This window comes from Rhinoraja longicauda, chromosome 3 (assembly GCF_053455715.1).
Source record: "Rhinoraja longicauda isolate Sanriku21f chromosome 3, sRhiLon1.1, whole genome shotgun sequence".
In the NCBI taxonomy this organism is placed as follows: domain Eukaryota; kingdom Metazoa; phylum Chordata; class Chondrichthyes; order Rajiformes; family Arhynchobatidae; genus Rhinoraja; species Rhinoraja longicauda.
Window position 1 is genome coordinate 53,295,452 of NC_135955.1, and position 11,408 is coordinate 53,306,859.

Here is an 11,408-nt window from a genome sequence, read left to right on the forward strand (position 1 = left end):
TACGTTTTAGATTGTGTTGCATGATTTGATAATCAAACCAAATGGAAATGCAGTTGAACTCTGGCACTAAGTGGCAATCAAGGAGATGATGGTTAAATTAATATAGGTAAACTTGTGATTAATGCCAGAAGTCGACTTCTTCATAGTGAAGTAGTCAAAGCAAGGAAAGGCTTCTTGGATAGCGTGGAGCAAGCTCATTTTCCAGGTACGTTAAGTAAAAATATATATTGGATAGTAGAACAATTTCTCACAATAAACATCCTCTAAATGTTGGAGTTTCTATTAAAATCATTGATATATTATAGTTGCATTTGCCAATAGCCTGGGAGAGATTGCTCTAATTGACAATCCTCTGGATTAAATGAAAGAGTTATTACACTTGAACAACAGGCAAGAATTTCTGGATTGCACCCAGTTTCAATGATAGATTTAACTGCATATATAACTATTTTAAAAGCTTGGCTGCATATTAAAACCATTGGTTAAAACTACATGACTTCTATTGTACATCTGTCTCTTTTCATCTGCCTACTCCAGAAGGCACTGACATGTCTAATTTGATTTCAAATATCTGTATTTTGTTAATGCTGTATCCCTATCGCATAAAGGGAAAAATAAAATACAAATGATTATTTAAGGGGTAATTTGTTGTTCCTCTTGAATATAGGGCCTTATATGGCGTTGCTGTATTTGTTGGTCTATTGCCACTGGGGAAACAAACATAATAGGGGGATCAACAAACTTCAAAACACCGCAAGTGCTGGAAATCAGAAAACAAAATCAGGAAGCACTCAACTGATCAGTCAGCATCACCCGAAAGCTTTTAGAATGTAAAGCTATAATGTAATCCAGTGGACCAGAATTTAAAGGCAAATCCCAGTTAAAAAAATGTATTTTAATCTATTAAACCTAATAAAATGTATTCTTAATTGAACGTTTATAGTGCACCTGACGTGATCTTATGATTACATTAAAAGTATAAATGAAATTTACAACAGATGGCAATACTAAAATTACTAAACACACTCATATTGCATGACTATGTGTACGACGTAAGAGAAAATGGTGCTTCTAAGTTCATTGCTATTTCCTTAGTTCATCTCCCACAGGAAATATTTATTTTCATCCTTTACAGTTTTCCCTCTCCACATTCTTACTATTAGAGACAACTGATTTAATAGAGGCTGAGGTCATGCGTGCGATAATAAGCTCACTAAAGCTAGAGCTGGCCCTTGGGCATTTGGGTCAACATGAGTTAGAGAGCAGGTGCTAATTACAAGCACAGAGGGAACCAATTCCACTTACATGTGTGCCCAACACGATGAATCATCATGATCCAAAACTCAGTTGGGTCAGGTTGGGAAATTTAATTCCTAGATTATTCAAAACTCATTATCACAGGATTCATGCACCGCATGAAGAGGAACAATCCAAACAATTACTTCAAAATAAATTGTGCAACAAGGAGACGATGGTTAAATTAATATAGTTCAACTTGAGATTGTGCCACAATTCGACTTCTTCATCGTGAAGTGGTCAAAGCAAGGAAAGGCTTCTTGGATAGTGTGGAGCAAGCTCATTTTATGGCAGCATTCTGGTAGTAAACTTCGCCTGCACCCTCTCCAAAGCCACCACATCCTTTTTGTAATGGGGTGACCAGAAGTGCACATGATACTCTAAATGTGGCCTAATCAGTCCTATAAAGTTACCCCATGATTCATGACTCTAATACTCAATGCCCTGAAGGATAAAGCCAAGTATAGCAGGTATTCTTTCCACTCTATCCTCTCCATGTGTCTGTACAAATGACTTTTAAATGTTGTTAATTCACCTGCCTCAACTACTTACTCTGGCAATACCCACCATCTCTGTGTGAAAAGGTTGCATCTCAGGTTCCCATTAAATGTTTCTCCTCCTCCCTTAAACCTATGCCCTCTACCTCTTTATTCCCCATCCCTGAAAAAATACTCTATACATTCACCCTATCTATTATTCTCATGTTTATATACCTCTACAAAACCCCCCTTCAGCTGCCTGTGCTCCAAGGAATAAAATCCTAGCCTGCCTGATATTTTATGAATGAATGAATACGTTTATTGGCCAAGTATGAGCATATACAAAGAATGTGCCTTGGTGCTCCGCTCACAAATGACAACACAAACATACAGTTAACAATTAAGAATAAAGCATAACCACATAAGGATACAACATTATATTACACTGCATTGCAGTTTAACTTAATAATGCACTAGACATTTTTTCAAATTAATATTGAGTGAAGACTTAATATCATCCTGTAAATATATTTGGGCGGCACGGTAGCGCAGCGGTAGAGTTGCTGCTTTACAGCGAATGCAGTGCCGGAGACTCAGGTTCGATCCTGACTACGGGTGCTGCACTGTAAGGAGTTTGTACGTTCTCCCCGTGACCTGCGTGGGTTTTCTCCGAGATCTTCGGTTTCCTCCCACACTCCAAAGACGTACAGGTATGTAGGTTAATTGGCTGGGTAAAATGTAAAAATTGTCCATAGTGGGTGTAGGATAGTGTTAATGTACGGGGATCACTGGGCGGCACAGACTTGGAGGGCCGAAAAGGCCTGTTTCCGGCTGTATATATATGATATGATATGATATGATATGTCTTGAGCTTTCAACATCTCCCTTTTTCCTAATGCATCAACATATCAAAATGAGGAAAGATGTCCTGCTCATTAACCACCACTACCTGACCTGCTGTCCCTGTCAAATTGACACCAAGAACATGTGCAGACATTCCTATACCTCCTTGGCAACAATTGCAGTGTTGTGCCATCTGCTGTAAAGTCACCTGGTGCTCAAATCCATCATTGTGCTTGGATTGATGGTGACAGAAGTAGTCAGCTGTAGAGTCAAGTCTGTCTTCACTTCTTTCTTATGATGCTTAAGGCTGAATCTCGCAGATGCTCCCATTATATTGTTCAGTAACCCTCCTCCAAACCATCTCGTCTCATAGAGAACCACCCTAACTTAAGGAACCATCAAAGAAGTGCTCTGTTGATGGAACATCAACTGAATGCAAACATATTTGGGTGCCTCACATTTTCTTTACCATAATTTCTCCCCTAAGCTTTAATGGATATACTTGTAGCTCTGCTATCTCAAAAAAACCTGACAGTCTTTATCCAGACTTCAGAATTCTGTTACTTCATTATGGCACGGTCATTTATTTCACTCATGCTCATCAAATTATTGAATGCGTTTCAAATATTGGAAATATTTCTCATGGAACAGGAAAGATTGAAAGGAGATTAATGAACATTTACAAGCATACTGATTATCTGAAAAGCAAAGGACCAATTTTTCTAAAGAAGGGTCCTGGCCTTTGCAGATACAGCATGGAAACAGGCCCTTCAGCCTACCGAGTCCGTGCCAGCCAGCGATCACTCTGTACACTAGCACTATCCTAATTTAACCTACAAACCTGCACATCTTTGGAGTGTGGGGGGAAACTGGAGCATCCGCAGAAACCCATGTGGACACGGGGAGAAGGTACAAACTCCCTAAAGACAGCACCCTTGGTCAGGATTGAACCCAGGTATCTCTACCGCTGAAATATGAACTGTCCATTTCTCTCCACAGATGTTGCCTGACTTGTTGAGTTCCTCCAGCAGTTGTTTTTTGCTGAAGATTCCAGTTTCTGCATTCTCCTGTGTGGGACATTTTCCCTGGATGACAAAAAGTAACTTTTTTAAAATTGTCACCAAAAGTTAAGAGGAAGTAGGGTTGGTTTAGTTTAGTAGGTCTTCACACAAATATTTGTTGGCTGCTTCACCACAGGCATTTATTGCCTTTACTTTAAAGGAAAGATATATTAACATTTGAAGCTTCAGAAGGTATGGAGTTAAGGAGAGAACAAGTCAATGGAATTAGTTTTGAATTCTTCCAACAATGAGTTAGGACATGCATGATGGGACAAACAGCTTATTTTCTTGCTGCAAAAGTTAATCATTCTACTGTGTAGGAATCAACTGCAGATGCTGGTTTAAACCGAAGATAGACACAAAAAGCTCATATTTTGGGTCGAGACCCTTCTTCAGGCGGTCTGAAGATGGGCCTTGACCTGAAATGTTACCTACTCCTTTTCAACAGAGATACTGTCTGACCCGCTGAGTTACTCCAGCTTTTTGTGTCTATCTTTAATCATTCTAAACAGAGAAACATAGAAAATAGGTGCAGGAGAAGGCCATTCAGCCCTTCGAGCCAGCACCGCCATTCATTGTGATCAAGGCTGATCGCACCCCAATCAATAACCCGTGCCTGCCTTCTCCCCATATCCCTTGATTCCACTAGCCCCTAGAGCTCTATCTAACTCTCTCATAAATCCATCCAGTGATTTGGCTTCCACTGTCCTCTGTGGCAGAGAATTCCACAAATTCACAACCCTCTGGGTGAAAATGTTTTTTTCTCACCCTGGTTCTACTGTTTCTTTCCTTATACCAACCCAAACCTCCACCAGCATTTGTGATTAAGTATGTAAACAAACTAGGATCTAGGAGTGCAGGTATTGGCCCGGTGTTGCGAAGGATGGGCCTGGTGCAGATGCCACGCAATGTGCCAGTCAGCTGGACATTGCCGCACCATCTGTCGCTGGTGGATAAGGTTCTTCAAGACCAACACCTTTGACCACAAGTCCATCGGGCAGTGGTCAGCACGGAACGTCCTGCAGGCACTGCAGGGGAAAGACTCCATGGATCCTGTGGCGTGGTTCCCATAGCAGACTGCCCAGCTTGTCTGGCGAAATGCCTCATCACCAGAACTCACCAACAAGCACCAAGACCTGGCTTGGCTGGCGGTGAGGGGAGCCCTCCCAGTCAGATCCTTCCTGCACCGCCGGAACCTCACTACCAGCGCACGCTGCCCTCGGGACGGCTGCTATGGAGAGGAGATGGTTGCCCACCTCTTCACAGAGTGTGGATTTGCCAAGAGAGTCTGGAGAGGTTTGCAGGGGTCCCTGTCACGATTTATTCCGAGCAGCTCCATCACAGAGGACTCTGTGATCGACGGACTGTTCCCAGGGACACATTCAGAGACTGACATCGAGTGCTGCTGGAAGGTCATCAACTCGGTGAAAGACGCTCTTTGGTCTGCCCGAGCTTTGTTGACCTCCCAGCGGAGCGAGCTGTCCGTCGGGGAATGTTGCCGACTGGCCCGCTGCAGACTGCAGGAGTACGTGCTGAGGGACGCACTGAAGCTAGGTGCAGCCAACGCCAAGACCCTGTGGGAGAGGACCACAGCCTAGGGTCCTTCCGCTGCTGGACATGGGGGGCAGGGTGTGGTGGAGGCGCCCCTCCAAATAAGGGATTCTGTGTAAATTTGGCAATAAATGTCTGCATTGAATGTGTAACCTCCGGGAATGTCGGATGGAGTTTCAGAAAAGAAAATATTTTTGTAAATATTTATTACTGGAATAAAGTATTTTTTAATATTAAAAAAAAGGTATTGGCTGGCGGTGAGGGGAGCACTCCCAGTCAGATCCTTCCTGCACCGCCAGAGCCTCACTACCAGCGCACGCTGCCCTCGGGACGGCTGCTATGGAGAGGAGACGGTTGCCCACCTCTTCACAGAGTGTGGATTTGCCAAGAGAGTCTGGAGAGGTTTGCAGGGGTCCCATGTCACGATTTATTCTGAGCAGCTCCGTCACAGAGGACTGTGATCTACGGACTGTTCCCAGGGACACATTCAGAGACTGACATCGAGTGCTGCTGGAAGGTCATCAACTCGGTGAAAGACGCTCTTTGGTCTGCCCGAGCTTTGTTGATCTCCCAGCGGAGCGAGCTGTCCGTCGGGGAATGTTGCCGACACGCCCGCTGCAGACTGCAGGAGTACGTGCTGAGGGACGCACTGAAGCTTGGTGCAACCAACGCCAAGGTCCTGTGGGGGAGGAGCACAGTCTAGGGTCCTTCCGCTGCTGGACATGGGGGGCAGGGTGTGGTGGAGGCGCCCCTCCAAATAAGGGAAGGGATTCTGTGTAAATCTGGCAATGAATACCTGTATTGAATGTGTAACCTCCGGGAATGTCGGATGGAGTTTTTGAAAAGAAAATGTTTTGTAAATATTTATTACTGGAATAAAGTATTTTTTGATATAAAAAATAGTGCCTTGAAAATAGCATTACAAGTAGATAGGGTGGTCAAGAAGGCTTTTGGCAGATTGGCCTGCAACAGTCAGAGTATTGAGTTGTTGAGGTGACCCTGTTATAGGAAAGATGGTGTCAACCTGGAAAGGGTGCAGAAAAGATTTCCGAGAACGTTGCCAGGACTCGAGGGCCTGAGCTATAGAGAGAGGTTGAGCAGGCTAGGACTTTATTCCTTGGAGCGTAGGAGCATGAGGGATGATCTGTTAGAGGAGTACAAAATCATGAGGACTAGATAGGGTAAATGCACAGAGTCTGTGGAATAGAAACTAGGTCCTAGGTATGAGGAACTAGATTTAAGGAATAGAGAACCAGAGTACATAGGTTTAAGGTTAAGAGGGAAAGATTTAATGGGAACCTGAGTGGCAACTTTTCTACGCAAAGGGTGATAGGCATATGGAACGAGCTGCCGAAGATGTAGTTGAGGCAGGTATTATCACAACATTTAAGAAGCATTCGGACTGTTAGATGGATAGGATAGGCTTAGCTGGATATGGGCCAAATGGCCATCACTTTCGCTCAATGTCAGCATGACAAAGGAGATAATGATCGACTTCAGGAAACGAAGTGCTACGTACCCTGGTTTGCATTGACAGCGTGGAAGTAGAGATGGATGAAAGCTTCAAAAGTAAATATCACCAGCAGCTTGTCCTGGACCACCCATAATGAGGCAGAGGCCAAAAAAGCACACCAACCCCTCTACCTCCTTAGAAAGCTTAGGAAGTTTGGCATGTCCCCCACAACTCTTGCCAACATCTACAGATGTGCTGTGGAAAGCATTTCATTCGGATGTATCACAGCATGGTTTGGGGACAGCTCCATCCAAGATCACAAGAAATTGCGGAGAATTGTGGAAACTGTCCAGACCATCACGCAAACCAATCACCCTTCCATTGACTCCATTTACACCTCACGCTGCCTCGGCAAGGCCACCAGCATAATCAAGCACATGTCGTACCATGGACACTCCCTCTTCTCCCCTCTCCCCTCAGGCAAGAGATATAGAAGTGTGAAAACACACATCTCCACATTCAGGAACAGTTTCTTCCCAGTTGTTATCAGGCAACTGAACCATCCTATAAACAACTAGAGAGCAGTCCTGAGCTAATATCTGCCTCAGTGGAGACCCTCAGACTATCTTTGATCAGACTTTACTGAACGTTATGTTGCACTAAACGTTATTCACGTTATTCCCTTTATCAAGTATCTGTATATTGTGAATGACTCGATTGTAATCATGTATTGTCTTTTTGTTGACACATGACTAAACTCAACCTCAAAGGCAGGCATGTGTAGATCGGACATGTTGGGCGGTGTATGTAAGTTGGGCGCAAGGGCCTGTTTGCACGTCGTATGCCTCAACGACTCTACTGTAGAGAAACATCAACCTTTTTAATTTTATTTTTCTCATTTAAGAGTCAAGAAGTGTTTAATTGTCATAATAGAACAATGGGATTGCTACATGCAGCTGCAGACCAGGCCTGTAAACACAATACATATACTACATCTGTAATAAACATTCAATAAATTAATAAACCCAATACATGTGCAAATAAAATCCCCAGTCCTTTGTACAACCAACAACATTCGTATTAGCTAGCCTTAACTTTCACCTCTCAAGGTCACAGAATATAATCTTTTCAGTTTTGCTTCTCAACAGTCCCTGGGGTTTCTAACTAAGATGATCAATTTTGTGTCAATTTGTGAGGAACCCAGAACAGCTCTGAAAGGATATGAGCTTCTTCATGTGCCATGCTCTTATTAGGCATCCTGACATATTATATTCAGCAGCTGAGGAGCTGTACAACATGTGCAAGGATTTTGTTCTTCGTGCGCCAAAGATATATCCAACCATTCTATACACAGCATGTGACACCAAGCGATAAAGCGTTACTGATATCATTATCCCCAGGGAATGAGGCCAATACCAGTTCAAGTTAGGTCGCGTTAGGCCTCACGACATCCACTCAATGTTTGATGAATTTCAGGAGAGCTGTTATATTTCTGTGGGTGGAAAGTCAGAGTGAAGGCTTTAATCTCGATATTATGAGAGGTTTTGATCACTTCTCCATTCACCTGTGCAATGCAGAGCTGGAGCTTCTACTGCATATAAACAGGATAACAAGGCTCATCCACGTTGTACAAGTTGTCAAAATACCCATGTTGATCAAAGGTCACATACAGTATATTCTTATCCCCACACATAACAACAAAGCAGCAACTTAGAGCAGGAGTAGACCATTTATTCTTGCTATGCCTTTCAATTTTAGATCATGGTAAAGTTTCAATTCAATGATCAATTATACTTTATTGTCACAAGAAAGTTTCATTGATTATTGAATTGAAACTTTAGCAAGATCTAAAATTGAAAGGCATAGTAGGAATAAATGGTCTACTGTTCTAAGCTGCAGCTTTATATATCAATAACTCACATAACAATAAAGCTGCAAACTTACAGCAGGAGTAGACCATTTATTCTTGCTATGGCTTTCAATTTTAGATCATGATAAACTTTCGACATCAGTTCTCTTTTTCTGCCCTTAGTGTGAGGTAAGGTATATCTCCCTTGGTGCCCCCAAAATCTATCTGTATCAGTCTTGAATATATTTTTTGATTGAGCATACACATTTTTAGACTTTACAGATACAACGTGAAATAGGCCCTTCAGCCCACCAAGACCACGCCAACCAGTGATCACCCCCAAACACTAACATTACCCTATGCACAAGGAACAATTTCCAATTTTTACCAAAGTCAATTAACCTAAAAACCTACACGTGTTTGTAGTGTGGGGGGAAATAAGAGCACCCGTAGGAAACCCACGTGGTCACAGGGAGAACATACAAACTCCGTTTCTAACCTGGGTTTCTGGCGCAGTATAGCAGCAACTCTGCTGCTGCATGACTGTGCTGCCTATCCTTCTCAAAAGAGAGAAAGTTTCCTCATCTCATTGCTCTGTGACCAACTCATCAGCCTGAGATTATGACCACCCAGTCTCACCCCTCCACTACTGCCCAAATCACACCTTTCAAACAACCTCTCAGAACTGTACTTTCCCATTTCTTAACAAAAAATATGTTTCAATGATATCACTGGATCTCCTTAGAGGACAGACCTGTTCTGTCTGAATAAATTCAAGAATAAATTCAAGAAACAATTGCTGAAGTTGCAGAAGAACTTGTAAATGCTTTTTTTTTGCCGGACGTCCAGGAATTGTGAGACCATGTCTCATGCCTCCTCATCTCACCTTTCCTCTGCCTCCATCCTCTTCCGAGAGCAGTTAAAGTACCAGGCCTAGGATTTTCAGAGGACATTCTTGTCTTTAATTTCTCTGCTTTTTCCTCATTCTTGAGTACAATTTCTCCTGTCTTACTTTGTAATGGACTCACATTAACAATTTTAAATATTCAGTGGAGGAGGCAGAGCTGAATAAAATGGAGAAGAAGTCATGCAGTGTGTGTGGGAGATGCACCTTAAAAGTGACATATTCTCCCGTAAGATGGAGGAAGATCTTAGAAAGGGAGTTGTGGAGGTGGAGCCATTGAGTATATTCAAGATATTGAACTACAAGGGAATCAAGAGGTATGGGGAGAGAGTAGGAAAGTGGTGTTCAAGACAAGACTGGGTCAACCACAATCTTACTAAAAGGTGAAGTAGGCCTAAAGCAGTTCTCCAGCTCTTGTATCTAATGAATCAGAATCAGAATCAGAATTACCTTTATTGTCATCCAAAAAAAACAAGTCTTTTGGACGAGATTTCGTCACCCACAGTCCAACAATAAGAGCATTAAAATAAGCAATTACACACACAATCACAAACCAACACAAAACAAAAAAGAAACATCCATCACAGTGAGTCTCCTCCAGCCACCGATACAATGTCTCACCATTTTTAAATATTGAGAACACATTTGCTACCTTCCAATCTATGTAAACCATCTAGAATCTTGGAATTTTGAAAGATGATGACCATTATTTCAATAGCCACTTATTCCAATTTCCAAGGAAGCAATTTCTCAGGCCCTTTCCACTCCCAATTCTGTCCATTTGAATCTTTTCTTTGTTATTTTTTTAAACAAGATTAATTTCAATTCAGCAATTCATTCACTCTAGACCAGTTATTCTCTTCCATTTCTGAAAGGTTATTTGTGCTTTCTTCAATTCACACAAACAAAATATTGATTTAATTTCACTGCTTTTTCCTCATTCTCGAGTACAATTTCTCCTGTCTTACTTTGTAATGGACTCACATTAACGTTCGCTAACCTTTTCCTTTTTATACAACTATAGAAATTGTTAGTGTGTTTGCATGTTCTCTCTATGTTACACGTGTACTCTCCATTTTCTTCTCAATTGGCCGATTCACCTTTCCAGAAATCTGAAATGTTCAGATATTTCCCGTCCTTCATGCTTATTTTGGCGATGTTAAAAGCCTTTCCCTTTGATCTAACACTATATTTAAGTTACTTTCTTAGCCACAATTGGACATTTTCCCCATTAGGATTTTGTGCCTTAAAAGTTGTAATTTTTTTGTAAACTGTCTTAATTCTTTATGTGTTGTGTGCGGTCAGATCTATTAATGACATTTCTTAATCTATTATAGCTAACTCATGCTCTTACATTTTTCGTTTCCTTTATTTCGTTTTGTGGTTTCAAATTAAATAAATCATTTTCATTCCTCTTATAAAATTCTATCACTTTTCCCCAATGAGCCATACAACAGATTTATTGTTCACTGTGACCCCAATAAAGAACCAACTTGGCCCAGTCTCCAAATTCCAAATGGCTCAAATATTCCAACCTGCAGTTTTTGCCCTTCAATTCCTATTAGTGTTTTTCCCTCCCAATACCTTATGGTGTAATTTTGTGTTTAAAAATCTCTTTTGTTTAATAATCTTTTGAGTGGCATCTTATAAAAAGCCAAAATTCACCACATATCATATCATATATATACAGCCGGAAACAGGCCTTTTTGGCCCTCCAAGTCCGTGCCGCCCAGCGATCCCCGCACATTAACACTATCCTACACCCACTAGGGACAATTTTTACATTTTACCCAGCCAATTAACCTACATACCTGTACGTCTTTGTACATCTGCTGAAAATGTGGTCACCAATGTTCAAGAGGTTTCTGTTAGTCCCACATACTGCTACTGGGACAGATCAACCTCCTTCTTGTGTTGGCTTGGACATGTTGGGCCAAAGGGCCATTTTCCATGCTGTATCTCGAAACTAAAC